The sequence below is a fragment of the Callospermophilus lateralis genome, chromosome 1 (assembly GCF_048772815.1).
Source record: "Callospermophilus lateralis isolate mCalLat2 chromosome 1, mCalLat2.hap1, whole genome shotgun sequence".
Lineage (NCBI taxonomy): Eukaryota > Metazoa > Chordata > Mammalia > Rodentia > Sciuridae > Callospermophilus > Callospermophilus lateralis.
The window spans coordinates 112,416,217-112,432,111 of record NC_135305.1 but is presented as its reverse complement, the minus strand read 5'-3'; the positions used below and the strand labels follow the sequence as shown (position 1 = coordinate 112,432,111).

The 15,895-nt window shown below is 40.8% G+C and overlaps 1 pseudogene; it reads right to left on the bottom strand.

The window, feature by feature from the left end:
- Positions 1-239: 239 nt before the first annotated feature.
- Positions 240-1,280, bottom strand: LOC143397879 (transmembrane protein 132B pseudogene; annotated as a pseudogene).
- Between the last annotated feature and the right edge of the window lie 14,615 nt (positions 1,281-15,895).

Genomic DNA, 15,895 nt, shown 5'->3' with positions numbered 1-15,895 from the left:
CCCAGAGAATACCTGTGGTGAGGCCAGCTGGCTTTCCACAAACCCTCCAGCCCTGTGCATGAGGGAGAAGCAGATGAAGACCCTCTCGGCTGCCAACTTGAGGAGACCTTAGGGCAGATGGGTTTGGAGAGTGGGTTCACCCACGTGGAAGTCTACCACAACAAGGGGGTAACAAAACACCTCTGTTTTGACCAGAAAACCAGAAAGCGCATCAGTGAATTCAAATATAACACAGTATTTCAAGTCCTGGGAGTCCCCAGCCCCATGTCCTGGCAGACCCACTTGATGCTGTCATCACTGTCAAACAGGATGGAATTGGTGTACGGGCCCCCATCCTCAGGAAGAATAGTGATGTAGGAAGTAAACTTGTCCCTCTTCGTCTTTGGACCAGAAGAGTTTACAGGTTTTTTTTTCATCTCTTTCTCATAGACATAGTCAGAAGGTCTGAGCAGCTGACTGGGGAAGGGCTTCTGGGAACCTCTGTTCAGCAGGAAGTTCTTCTCCTCGAACTGCAGCCCCCTCTCTATCATGGTCGTGCACTCCTCCAAGGGAAGCGTGATGTCCACTGGGTTCTCCAAAAGCTCCACCTTGTTCCCAAGTCAGACCCAGTCGTGGGAGTGAGGGATGTTTCCCTGCTCGTTCACTGCAAGTCTTTTGTGTCTGTACTTCCAGGCAAACGCCACGCAGTTGATAAGGAAGACAGGATGGCAAGGCAGATGACGCAGAGCTGGGCGCACATGCCAATCTTCAATTCCGTCAAGCCCCTGGAGGCCACTGTAAGGTCACTAGGGTTACTGGATTCTGGAAACTTCCCCTGGGTGGGGAAGCTGGTGAACCCTTCTGCACCACCACTCTTGAGCAGCTTCCTGTCCTTCCCCTCCCCAGGCAGTGGCAGGGCTGTGCTCTTGTTGGTCCTGTCCTCTGGGTCAGTGGGACCCCATGCTGGAGCCACTCCTGGACCTCTCGCCCCTGGATCCCTTCCTGCTCTATGGAATTGCTCAGGTTTCTTTGTATTCCCAATTCATGCCTTCCATGTCATTGCTGCCTCCTCAGTGCTCCTCCTCGTTGCCCAGTGCAAACATGACCTTTACACTTCCTTTACCCACAGCAAGAACACTCTTCCTCTTGGTCTTCTGGCAAGGCTCGCTGATCATCATCTCCAACTTGATCAGGGGCCCTTGTCCTTCGCCCTCTGCAACCACAACCGGCCACTGGGACTGCAGGTTTGGCTGGACAGACACCACCATTTCATCCAATGACCAGACAGTTAGAGGGATCATAAATGTCTAAGTGTTACTGAATTGAACAAAATTCCAATAAAAAAATCAAAATATTTGTTGTGATAACTCTTCTTCACATTTGCAAATTTTATCCCAGAAATGTTAATTTCAAAACATTCTTTAAGTGTACATAATTAGAAAAAATAATCCCCAGTGTTCTGTAACCTTAATCCATACTTGAGATACACTGGACTGTCATTAATAATGATCCACATCCCAGTAACATGACGAACGAACAATACAGTTTATGAAGGGCAGGAAAATACACATTAGTTTATTTTATGTCCTACAACTAAATTTTGTTGTGACCCTTCTTAAAGCTTTTTGAAAAATTAGACCATGCCTAGTTCCAAGGGCAACTAATCAGCCATCACCCAAGATATCATTTGAACTATGATACGTTAGAAATTCAATGCAGATAAAGTCACACAGTGCTGGCTGCAGGTACTTGGGGGAAAATGCATTATAATCCCATTTCACTAAAGAGACACAATGCCCCTGATATCTCCTTAAAGTGATTCACTAAAACTCTGAAAATGTGTGAAAGTTTTAGAATTGTCCATAATTACAGTGAGTAGACAGCAATTTGGTGCCTACTTACAGTAGCTGAAATGGGATTTCTAAGTGTCAAAAGCTGTCTCCTTTCATAAAAATGGAAAAATACAATTCTCTGTCATGGTCTATGGTAGACAGTCAATTGCACAGATGAACTTGCTGCCGAGCAAATGGCACAGGGACCTGTGATGGACATTTTAAGAGTGTCTGAGAAGAAGTGTTCCCATGCATTGGGAGCAGATTGGGGAAGAGGCAGGGAGACATTTCGGGGTGCCATCTTGGGTGCACATGCCCTCTGCTGATCACCTTTGGGACGTGAAGACTGAGAGGGACAAGGTCTCTCCATTAGCCAGGGTCTTAAAGGTCTCTGGGAATCTCATCTCTTTGGGAACATGAAAACCTCCCAGGGAATCATACTCTTATCTCTGGTGGAGACTCGAGAAGAGAGTAAGGAGGGAGAAGCAGTCCATGTCTGGCATTTGCTGTGGACCAGCCACACTGGAAATTCACTCTCTCTTTGGAGAAGAGGGAGCTAGACAGATGGAGGATATTCTAAAGTGACACCAAGAACTCTTGTCTCTGCTCATTAAGGTGCCACCAAGTAAAATGCACCAAAGTGAAATAGGTGTAAGAAAAATGAACCTCTAAATTATAAGCATGTTTTATTTTTAATTGCAATTTTATCACAATCACTTAAAACACTGTAATTAATGTTTACACCAAAATATTTCCTAATTCACTTTCAAAAGAAAACGTTTGCTGAAATGATCTTTAAAACTTTCAATAATTGCTTGATTTCACCTTCCAATTAAAGCATTCCTAAAAAGAGCAACTTACAGCATTTTTCTTTGACTGAAAGAATAAATTGATTTTAAAGAGTAGTAACTGTGTGTATGCTTTAAAAGAGATTTTGGTTGATTTAGCAGTAAAGATTATTTTAAAAATGAAGCAGATCTTGGTGCTAGATATTCAGAATAAAGAATCATGACATTAAAACATTAATCTGTGTTTAGAGAGGGATGCAAAGATAGAAAAGTTGTTGAGAAGATGGTTCTATCCTCCCTTCTACCCCATAACCCTCCAAGTATGGCCTCCAGGTTCATGCACAGAGGTGGGCAGTCCCTATGACATATCTGAGGGCCCCAGGAAAGCACAGCAGGAAAGCGGGTTTTATGGCCTAAAACTATCAATTCGTCCAATTTACCTTCTATTTGCAATTTTGTTCTAGAGGACATATTGCATTAAAGCTGCACATTTTAAACAGACATTAGAAAACAACTCAATTGTAGACTAACACTTTACAGTGAGAATTTAGTTTTATTGAGAATATCTGTTGCTCAATTTCCAAAATATCATTCCATCAGTATTAGCTAGAAAATACTTACCAGAGGTACATGAGGAAATATACAAGATCTGGTAATTTCATATTTACAGCAAGAAATCATTTTTTTCCATTTTTTAAAAATGTTATTAACCATTGCCCATGACCAATACAGTTAAAGATTTCAATTCCAAGTTCAGAAAATAAAATCCTCACAGTTTCCCTGTCTTCAATTAGTAACACAGAAAGTGGAGGCTTATATTCATAGGAAAATAGCTTTATTCATTTTTCAGCTTAGTTTTTCTACTAAAAGAGGTCACATTGATGATGTTCATTTATTTTTTCTCAGCATCATCTTGTGAGATAGAAAAATGCAGATCACTGTTTTCATCTCACAGACAATGACGTGCTCAGAGAGGTTAGGGTTCCTGACTGTGCTACCCATACACCAAATGGCCTCAGAGAGCCTTCCACTCCCCAGTCTTTCAGTCCCCACCTTCAGCTACCTGAGCCACCATGACATTCCTGAAGGGCACTCATTTCCCTTAAGTCCAAGAAGTTTTGGGAATGTGACTGGATGCCACAGTCCACATTCCATGGGCAGCTGAGAGCCTCTAATGTCTTCTCATTTCTGTGGCTGCACATCAGGTACTGTGGCTCCTTCTCAAAATCAGGATCCTCCTAACTTGAGAGGCTCCAGTAAAGCCCAGGACTTGTTGTTTCCTCCTGCTGCAGATATTAGCCTCCACTCCAGAGGTGTCTCACTGGACACCTCTTGGTGACCATCACGGCTCCCCAGAGAAGTGAGGCAATTGCTGGCTGTGGACAGGAGGGCAAAAGAGACCTCCATGCGGGGCTTCCTGGTCCTCCAAGAAGGGGCAGCAGACACCAGATCCTCCTTATTCCAACTCCATCTTGGTTTTTGGAATCAAGGTTGGAGGCAATGCTCAGACCCAGCAGGAAGCACTGGGACCACAGGCCCTGACGTGTCTTCTCCTGGGCAAGGAGCCTGCCTAGGGGGTCATGTGGCTGCTTGGGGTGGGCATGGAGCCAGTGAGCTGAGCACACTCCAGGCCCAACCCCTTCCTTACCTGGTGCATCACAGAAGCCATGAGCCCAAACCTGCAAAACAGTGACCAAGTCTAAAGTCATTTATGATGTCACTGTAAGAGTGAAGAGAGCTAATTCATGCAAAACATCACTGAGAATATTCCAGGTTGAGGAAAATATCAAAACCTTCCCTGTCCCCTGCCTGTAGTCATCTTTGAATGTCCCCTGACAAAACATCCACGAATGCTGGCTTCTTCTGGGAGTGGCTGGCTCAGGGGAACTTGGTGAACTCTCTTATCTCCAGGTGCACATCCTCTGGAGGTCTGGCCCATCCTTGGCGGCAGGGGGGATGAAGCCAGGCTATGTCCCAAGGGCTGCTGGAGCAGTGTCTTCTGTGTTCTATTTGCTGATATTTAAAGAGACCCACAGGAAACAAGAACTTTGGAGCCTCAGCGGTGGAGAGGACGCTCTGCCAGGACTACCCAGTCAGGACCCTGAGAAGTGGCCGGGTCGCACGGCTACCTGGCTTCAGGAGTTTGGGCTCCACCAACCTGGTGGGGTATTCTCTTTCCCCTCTCTCCTTCCACTGTGCTTTCATTGTTATTGCTGAAGTCAACGCTGCTGTGTATAAGGAAAGTCTTTACTGCCTAACTCAGCAGCTTCAATGTCACAGACATCTTAGAGCAGGCCCATGGGCACTCCCCACTTTGGCTCACGGCCCCCATTGGACCCTCTGCTCACACAGCCTGGCTCTGTTCTCTCCAACTCCTATTATTATTATGGTTCTTTTTGATCTGAGGAGCTTCCTAACAGGAAAGATGGGCAGGGTGGCCATCAGCCCAGCCAGGCATTCTCAGATTCCAACACCAGATTTTAAAAGATGACTCTTAAGCCAGGCCAAAGTGAGCTTTCTGAATACTCCCTAAATACATGTTTCTCTCACCTTTGTAAAGAGAGGTTTGCCATTTCCACAGAAGAGGCCAGTAGCCCCTTACAACAGTGTGTAAAGGAGCCCAGAGATATCTGAACCAGCTCAACCCTGACCCCTACCCAGTGGTGAGGAGAAAACTTGCTTTCTTCAAATCACTTTGGAAATTTTCTCCTGGTGCAGTGAATGGATCTTGCATCCTGGCATCTGAACAGCCTGATGAAGGCCTCATGTCCTACTATGAATGACATTGTACCCACTGGCTTGCTCATCCACCTGAACATCCAGTGCTGGGCCATAGCCTGGTGACTTGAACGCTCACTGATCAACTGAGTGTACAGAGTTTGTTTTCCTCTATAGCAGTCCTGTGAAGCTGGTGGAATGAACACTACTTGTATCTTAAGAGGACTTTGTGGCTGAGTGGGTGACTGTGCAATCCCCAGAGTTAGTGACCAGGCCTAGAACCAGGGCCCCCTGCTGAATGCAGAGGCTGAGGTGGCTGCAGGAGTGGATTCTGGATCCATGTGGCTGAGTACAGACCTCCCAGTGCACACATCATCTGTGTTGAGTCATTCACCCTTAGCGTTCATCAGTGTCCTTGCCTGTCACCTGAGGGTGGTGATGTCACCTGCCCCCTCTGTGTGAGGATTAATGAGCTAACATACATAGACACAGAGAACCATGCAACAACCCAATCAATCAACAAGTAAGGGAATGGTCTTTGGACTAATACATGGAATCCTAATACTCTCAATTAAATAGCACCAAGTCTGCTTCTCTGATTGATGTTTCCTGTTCTGTCCCTACTGAAGAGACACTTCTCAGAAGAAGATATACAAGTGATCAACAAATATATGAAAAGGTGTTCAACATCTATTAATTAGAGAAATGCAAATGACGACTACGTAATATTTCAGTCAGAAGGGCAGTTATCAAGAATACAAGCAATAATAAGTGTTGGCAAGGATGTGGGGAAATGGGTACACTCATCATTGCTGGTGGCACTGAAATTGGTGCAACCACTTTGGAAAGCAGTATGGAGATTCCTCAGAAATCTGGGAATGAAACCACCATTTGACTCAGTTATCCCACTTGTGCATCTATACTTAAAATCAGTACACTATAGTGACATAGTCACACCGATGTTTATAGCAGCTTGAATTCACAATAGCTAAACTGTGAAACCAACCTAGATGCCCATCAATAAATGAATGGACAAAGAAACTGTGGTATACATACATGTTGGAATATTACTCAGCATTAAAAGAGAATGAAATTATGGAATTTTCAGGTAAATGGATGGAGTTGGAGAATATCATGCTAAGCAAAGTAAGCCAAGCCCCAAAACCAAATGCCGAATATTTTCTCTGGTAAATGGATGCTGATCTATGATGGGGGGGGAGACATGGGAGGAATGGAGGAACATTGGATTGGGCAAAGGGGAGGGTGAAGTAGGGTTTAGGGGATAGGAAAGATGGTGGAGAGAGAAGGACATAATTACCCTAGGTCCATGTATGATTGTACGAATGGTGCATTTCTATACCATGTACAATCAGAGAAGCGATATGTGACACTCCATTTATGTACCATGAATTGTAATGCATTCTGCTGTCATGTACAACTAAGTAGAACAAATAAAAATCATCACCATAATAATAATAAAATGAAATCTAAAAGAAAAGATTGAGCAACAGTGGTATAATAAGTGCTCTGTAGACATGGGCACTTGCTCTTTGCCGGCAGCTTCTCCCCTGTCTGATGGCTTTTTCAGAGTGATTAGACTTGGAAAAGTGAGGTTTGCCTGTCTAGCCTCATGTCATCCCCCTCAGTAGCCACATTCCTCACTGGGAACAAACCTTGCACTGTCCTTGTGGAGATGGGTCCAGTCTGGCCAGTCAGCACTTCGGGTCTCTGACCAAAGCGATCAAAAAAAGTGGGATGCAAACCAGGTCTTACCATCCAAAGACTTTGCAAAGACATTGCTAAAATTCTAAGGCAATAGATTTCTAGCTTGACATGTTCTGATTCAGAGTCTTCCAAGGAACCACCAGGGGAGGCAGGACTCCATGGAGAGTCTAACAAATGTGAAGCAGAGACCAAGAAGGAAGGGGTGTGGAAACCTGAGCACGTTGTTCATAGCCAGGATTAGAGGATGCATTCAGCTCAGGGTTGAAGCCAATCATCTAATCTAATTCTGATTCTAATCCCAGAATGGTCTTCCTGCTTACTGACCTTAACATAAATAGATCTCCAAGAGAACCCAGCCCAACTGGTTATTCACAAGGAGTGAGAGCTGAGTTCCATTTGTTGGCCCAGATCCCTGAGGATTCACTATCTTAGAAGGAAGCCGGGCTTGGGTGCAGATGACCGACAGGCAGCAGCCAGGAGAGGAAAGAAGCAGCCATGGCCACATGTCCTTGGAGGGGAAAGAAGCTGCCCGCAGGTGACACATTAGAGCCACCTGTGTGCAAGGATGTTCCCAGAACATAAGACCTTCATGGAGGATGCCAGGAAGAGAAAGGGATACACAAATTAGTAGTGAAACCACAAAGTCCCTGATGGTAACAAAAGGCTAGAAATGCACTCCAGAAATCTAAAGTATAGTATGAGGATTATAATTAATGACATTGTATTCCATGCTAGAAACGTGTTGAGAGATAATATTTTAGTATTCTTGATATATGAAGGAAAGAAAGACAACCAGATAAGGTGACAGAGCTGTTAATTTGCTTGACTGCATAGTCACTGTGTACATTTGCATCAAAACATCATGTGGTACAACTTACATATACACAACACAAATAAGAACAAATGGAGAATTAGTCATACCTGGCCATCAGGAAATCAGACAATCTCTAATTAGGAGTGATAAGAGTCTAAATTCCTGTTATAAAGAAAGAAATAGTGCCAAACACTTAAAATGCTACAACTAGAAAATTACTATTTGTGAAATTCTTATGAGAAGTATCAATTTGGATCAAGTTTGATTGTTTCAATTTTAATAATTATGTAAGACTAGGGGGATATATAAGGGAGTCAAGAAATTCCCAATCTAGTCTCAGGCAGCAGACTGATGGACACATGGAGATCTTGGGGACTTAAAGGAGAGGAACTGTGTTTTCGATGTCCTGGGCAAGGGAATACTGTTGGTGGGACTAATAGGTGGAATCCCAATACTCTCAATTAAATAGCACCGCGTCTGCTTCTCTGATTGATGTTTCCTGTTCTGTCCCTACAGAGGCTTTTGTTTTTAGCTCCTGCTAATCTGTTTCTACCAGCACTTCATAGAATACTCTGTGCATATAATGGTCTTGAACATTAGGCCTCTGTTAGTAACACTAGTTAAATTCTACCTGCACACAATCATCAGGGTTATGGTGATTTATTACTGGTGTAAATCAAGATTTCTCTTATGGGAGATTGAGAACAATTATAATTCTCCATAACACTGGTGAGTGTTGTGGGTTTTACTTCCCATGTTGTTCAAGACAAGAATTTTATTCCCAGAAGTTGCAAATAACCTTCCCCACAGTGGAATGAACTCAAAGTCAAATAAGAGAACACATCCCATGGACTTATTTCTTGATACTCTTGGTCCTTGGGCACCAAGCCTTCCTCCAGGAGCCATTGGAGACTGGCTCTTCTTTCAATTGCTGAGTCTTTCTGGAAGTACTCACTAGAGTGTAAATTTGGAAATTCAGTGTCTTGGCTGCGGCCAACATTACCAGGCTTCCAGCAGCTGTTTCTGACTTGGTCCTTCTCTTCCACAGAAGCCTGGAAAGCAATCCTGCAGATCTCCTATTCCTGTGATTAATTTCCTATGCAAATCTCGAATACCTAAGCTTGTTCCAGCATGTGTGCCCATGGTTCAGTGAATCCAGAGATGGAGAAAGCTGCCTAGCTCCATATGTCCAGCTTTAACCAGGCAAAGAGGTCTTAATCCCTTCTGGGCCATCGTTTGATGCATTAGAATTGCCTGGATCCTGTCCTAAGCTAACATGTTTTGGTGATATATTTTAATCTCTAAAAGTCAGGTATAAAATGCTTGAAATGAAAGAGCTCATGAAATGTGATCCGTATCTGGCCAAGATGGAATATCAGGAACCAAAATTTACATCCCAACGGCAACAACTTAAAAATGGACCTAGTACATAAAACAATGGTTTTTAGACATTGCTGTAGGCAGGGTCCTGTGCTGACCATTGGACCAGGGAAAGCACATTAATTGGGCTGTCTGACCCACGTCCTAGTGCACTTCCTGGAGAACATTTCAGGGCCCAGCACAGGTAGGGAATCCCAGCAGGGCCTGGCATTTCCCAGAGCTGAGAAGAGAGAGATGAAAGTTCAAAAAGAAAATGGAATGAATGAATGAGCATTTTTGCTTTCATCAACACATTTCCACCACCTTTCTATACTGTATGGCATTTCCCTATGGCAATGTGAACTTAGCCTCCTAGTTATCTTCTAAATCCATACACAACATTCCTTACACAGTACTTCACATTGTCTCTTTCAACTTGCTCTGTTCATATTCTTGCTTCTCCATATTCTTTCTGCTTACCAATGGTCATTATCATAATGTTGTGGGAAATTGTCAAGCAGACCCCAAGTCTTAGAATTAGATTATACTTAGAATGAAATTAACAGTAACTGTTATTCAACAAATGAGGTTGGATACCTGCAGAAACACATGCTCTGTGCCATTTGAATGAGGAGACTAAGACTATTCAAATTTCAAGAAAGTGACTAGGAAAGAGCTTCCAGAAGACAACAACAAAAGTTATATCCTAGCTAATTCCATTCTCCTCTATAAGAAGAAAATAAATTATAAATGTATGCTTTACATACCGTCTAGAAAATAAAGATAAAATGAATAAGAACATGGAGTATTTTTCCTGCAATGCCCAAAGGAAAGAGACAACAGATATGAAAGGTGGTGATGTTATAATGAAATCATTCAGGTGGGGCAGTACACTGCTCATAAGCTCTCACTATAGTTTGGTTGAATCACCCACCAGGATCTTCTGAGAGTGGGCATGAGGCTCCTAACTACCAGGAAGAGACCACCTCTGGAAATGAAAATGTTGGCATTTTGACTTAAGCAGCAGTCTTTGGTGAGTTTGTCTGGTATGAGTCAACTTTAAAAAATTCAATCTATTCTGGGTTTAATGAAAACATTTAGTTTCTTGACTTGCAAAGCCAAGATCCATACCCTAAACCACAGTTCTGAAATAAAAAAGATCATTTCTCTCTCACCTATTTTCCTTTCTCATTCTCATATGAACCCTACTATATTTCTTAATACATGCAATATTTATTATTATCTATCAGTTGGTAATTACATAATGTACTTTTGTGTGTACATATCTACACAAAACAGAGTGAGGAAATATAAACATTTTTTGTCACTGAGGCAATCAGACATTCCAGAGAGCTAAGAAACAGCTCTGTGGTCTCAGTATACATTCCTATGGTCTGGACCTAGGGTTCCCCTTTTATTCAGAATTATAAGCTTGGATAATGCCTTGATAAGTTGTTTAGGGAACCACTAGGTACCTGCAGTAAATAGCATGTAGGACAATCAATGAAGAACGGTGTCATGAAAAATAATAAACATTTTCAAACCTGGGACTGAAATCTTCCCCACAGTCGGATGCTTCATTTCCATAATGAGGCCATTGTGTAGCACCTTAAAATGGAAAAACAAGAGAAAAATAATTTATAACATAAACTACTTTCAATCTTAAGATATGTTGGAGGCTACATTGAAGGAAAATATTATAAAATATAGAGATATATAAATTTTCATTTGAAAATAAATATTCAAATTCAATTTCTTCTTATTATCCCACCAAGTGAAACTGAAAAAGACCAGAAGACCCAAGTACTAGAAAACCACATTGGTATAAAATCATCCCACTCTTTAAAAAATGTTATTTGCTCCTAGACATAGTGGGTGATTCTTCCTAGCACGGTCATCTATGTATGCTCCTTGAATATTAAAGCTCAGTCTTTTCCTGCATCATTTCAATGGCAGGTGAGCTAAGGTCACTGCAGCAAGGCAGGATGGGGGTCCTGAGACCTGGACCAGGGGAGCCCACAGGGGTGGCAATGAACTCTTAGAAGTGTACTCAGGGAAGATGTTCGGAGCCAGCCCAGTTTGAAAGCTGAATTGGTGTCCAGGAGGCCCAGTGACTGCTGGAGATGGAAGAACGCAGAAGTATAGCAGCAAAGTATAGCAGCAAAGCCAAGTGATGGGAAACCCAGAAGAAAACAAAGTTGAATTACTGGAAGCAAAATGTTTTATGATATACGAATAAGAATGCTACAAAATTGCTTTGTTTTGTTTTTTATAAACATTTGGGGGGATACATGAGTATACTATGTCAAAGAACTTAATATTTAGTAATAGATCTTCAGCAAGCCACATATCAGCAATTTGAATATAAATTGTATTTGACCTATACTCTCAACCCAGTGAAGGGCTGTATGTGCATCTAAAGGATAAAAGTACTTCAGTGGCTCAATAAATTTATGGACCACAATTTCACTGCAAAGAGTAATAGTTGAAGGTATTGTGTAGCATTCTGAGCTTCAGGTAAAAGCAAGAAATGCCTATCTGAATTCTTATCATAATCTCTTCACAGAGTAAAAGAATATGGAAGACAGAAGCTAATAAAAATGTTTGTTTTGCTTTGCTTTGTTTTTTTCCACTGAGAAGACTCAGTGAAAGAGGTCAAATTTCAAGGGTTTTATTCATTCTAATAAGCTTTCATTGTTGTTGTTCTACGGAATAAGTTATCAATAATATAACTTCATTTTTAAGCACAGAACTACAACTATACTATGGCTCAATATTCTGGCTTCCACTGTTTTTTTTTGGGGGGGGGAATGATCACCACTTTGGGGGCCATGCTCTTTAAACAACCATGTCACTCTCCCTCATTGAAGATGATGCCACACACCATATGGAGATCCTTTCAAGCAATGCCTTGCCTCATTTTTGGGATCACCAGGTTTATACCCAAGAGCTGGCCAGAGAAAATTCCTGCCAGTGTTAGAACTGTGCTATAATTTAATTCTGGTATGGCTCGTTCTCAGCATCCACCCAGCACAGCCTCCTTCTGCATGACGGTGGGGGCTAAATGCCAGCGGGAGGTGCTAAATCTCAGTTCTACTGAGGACAGGAACAAAAATACCATGCTAAATTTCACTCGAAACAATTATCTGCACACTGAATCATTCTTCTCTTCTCGTATCTCTGTTGCCCTCCTGACTACCTCTTTGTAATAACACTGCTGTGCTACTCACAAAAGACAAAAGTGAGTGTTCTTAGCTAAATTTAACTTAACTGATAGTGTTGAAATTAATTAACGCTGAATTTTAATCATGTAGCAAATGTTAAGTGTCAAACGTGAAAGGGTAGTTGGTAAAGGTCAAGGGACATATGTCAAAGTTTTGCTAAGCAAAAGCTATCTGCAGTTGATTGAAAATTTTGACGGAAGCAGTGCAAGGAACTGTACTTCCTTCTCCCCTACCCTGATTACTATCTGTATGTAATATTTTCAATATGAAAATTTAGCCTTATCAATTCTTTTGCATCAAAAACCATTTGGTTTGAAGTAAAACTATAAATTCTTCTTATGTTTGGCAAAAGAAGTTGATTGCAGTTTCTCATTTGCTATAGAATGAGCGCAACTATGAAGCGAATGAGCTGCTCTGAGCTCTCATCTGCAGAAAGAACTTTTTATACAAAGTCTGAGGTTAATAAGATTCCATAGGCTTTCTTTGTGAATCAGGTCAGACTGTGACAGAGCACAAGTGAGGCTGTGGCAGTGCTGTCTCAGGAAACCAGTACTATCCCTGCCTAAGACTCAGAATCTTGGGAAACTCCCCAGCCTCATTTGTAGAGAAAATTCTATTCTACTTAGTAACATTTTTGAGTATCTGAGAACCCAGGAGGTCTGTCTGAATCCCAACAAAAATCTCTCCTGCTTTATTTCAGGCATATTGTCACACCCAAACGTCACTGGAAATGGAAGGACTACCTGCTCCCACAAGCTGCAAAATATTTCTCTCAGAATGGTCACTAAATATTTCCCTTTCTTTTTCTTACCCAGTGAATGCTCCAATTTCCATTTTTCTGACCACTAACAATGGATGAGGGACCTGATCTTTAGGAACCTTGAAATACAAATTTTTCTTAGGGTGAATTTCATGATTTTAGCCTCAGGGCCCTCCTTGTTGCACAGATACTTCAAAATTAGGCAAGAACCTTCCCTAGAACTCTATAGCGAGCTTTGTCTATTTGTCAATCAATGTCTCTGGATTATACTGTTTTCTCCTTCCTTTTTACTTCTTTTATTCTTCCAAGATCTTTCATGGTTTGGTAGCTCTTCTAAATTTCATTTTTTTCTCTTCAAAATTTCAAAAGCCTATTCTTGACAAGAATAGAATTGTAGATAGTGCACTAACCTCTTTAGCAAAGTATCAGGCCTATTTAAAATAAGGACTCTCTTTCTTCCTCCAGGGTTTTACAGATTGACAGCCTAATGATAGAGTCAAATGGTAATGTATTAATGATAGGGAGAAAGAGTAAACTGTATACCTTAAAGTGATGTGGGAAATAAAACTTTAAATAAAAGTAAAGGAGTCTTTTTATAAAGTCCTATGGCAGGAACAGCAGAAGAAAAAGTCTGTAATATAGCACTAGCAAGAAAAAAAAAGTGCCATAAATAAAAATTGATCTCTCTGTATAGACAATGAAAATCTTTATTAAAAGCAAGCTATCTAGTTCAAGACTTATTGTCTTTACACATATCATAACCAAGGTAATTCTATCAATGGCACCAGCAACAATGCACAAAAGAGAATGGACAAATCCATTCACTGTGAATAGTCATTTGACCTATTCATTCAATTCAGTAAACTCCATAACACTGATATGCTAGGCACAATGGAAGGGGTAAGTTCATTCATCTTAGCAAAAAGATGAATGAACTTATACTAAAAGTGTCTGCAATTAGAAGAGAGTATAGGGAATAAGAGACTTGATCCAATTTTTACAACACAATTTAAACTCTGTAATAAAGGAGCAATAACCAGTAAGGGGCAAGTAATTCACTCTGCCTATCTTGGAAGAAAATTAAATGACCTAGGTCAAGGAGGTCAGTAAAGGCCTCTTTACTGGAACAAAGATAATACCGAAATTAAATACTGAGATTAACACTACAAATAATAAATCTAATAACAGCAGCTACTGCACAACAAAACTCCTGAGAGATCAGGCATTTTATTAGGAGCTATTTACAATTGTTTGATTTAATCACCTCATTAAGCAGACAAGATAGGAATTAGTATGAACCCCACTTCTACTGAAAATGTAAAGAAAGCTTAAAGCAGTTAAGTCCTTAACTAAGATTTCACAATTAATAAGTAGCATTATAGTTTAGGTATACCTGTCCCTCAGTGCTTAGCCAGATTCCTGGCAGTTGGAGACAGTCAAAGAAATGGACAAGGATGATTTGATTTACCATGAAAATAACTAGCTGATGTGGTCACTGCTGTAAAACAAATTAGTCAATTCAGTGTGGAAAGAAAATCAGCCAAACGGATTGCTAGGCACCAGGAGGCCCAATTAGTTAATAAACTGAACTGCTCCCTTGGAGGTGGCCAAGGATCCTCTGGCACTACACATACAATTGCTGTGAGAAGAGAAGGATTTGGGCCTACAGTAGCTCAGATTTTGAAGGGGACAGACCCAGCAGGTGATGTAGGGCAAGACACTTAAGTTCTCTGAGGTTCAGAATTCTTACCAGTTAAAAAAAGGATAATAACATCTTTTTCTAAGGAGTTTGAGGATTAAGTGAGATGACAAGTGTATAGTACTGAGCATAGGCCAAGCTCCAGGGTAAGCTCACAGGAAGGGGTGACTGCTTTCACCACTGTCAGTAGACTGGGTCAATCTCTGGATCTTCCAAGTAGCAACTGTATGGCTTTGGGGCACATTTATATATTCATGCAACAAATAGATTAAATGATTAACAGTAATGACTAATAATTAATAACAAGTATTAGATTCATACAAATGTGCCAGGCATTGTAAAGAGCTGAGAAAAAACTAGGTCACCAAATAAGCAGGATCTGTGCCCTGTATGGGAGATATTTAGTTAAATGTATTTATTAGTCTGTTACATAACAATATCCAGTTTGTCCTTTGCTATATGACCAGAGCATGACAGTTGTCTATCACTGTCTGACAGATGCTTAATAATTATTTATTGCATTTAAAAAATTAAGTTGGATTAATCAGGTAAGTAGTAAGTATCTCTTTTAAGTCTCATTATTTTATAGGGGTGAAGGAAAGTCTTCTTTGTTTTAAGCTTTTAATAAATCCCTGGAGTTCTCTAGACATGAAATTGCTTTATGAATTTCCAAAATATATTCATTTTCAGAAACTTAGTTATCAAGTTCCAGTGCTGCCTTACAAATTCCAATGTATTGATGAACAGTGTTAGTAGAAAGCATTTTTTTATCTTCCCAATTTTAAAGGAAATGTATGTAACGTTTTATCATTGAGTATACATATTGTAGGCATACTTTGTTGAGTTAAGAAATCCATTTTTAGTTTAATGAGAACTTTTGTTTTAGATGTGTACTTTTAGAAAATATTTTTGTCCATCTACTGAAACAATCATATTTTTTCTCCATTAATATGTTAACATAAAAATTAATACATTTTTTAATATTTAACCAAACTTA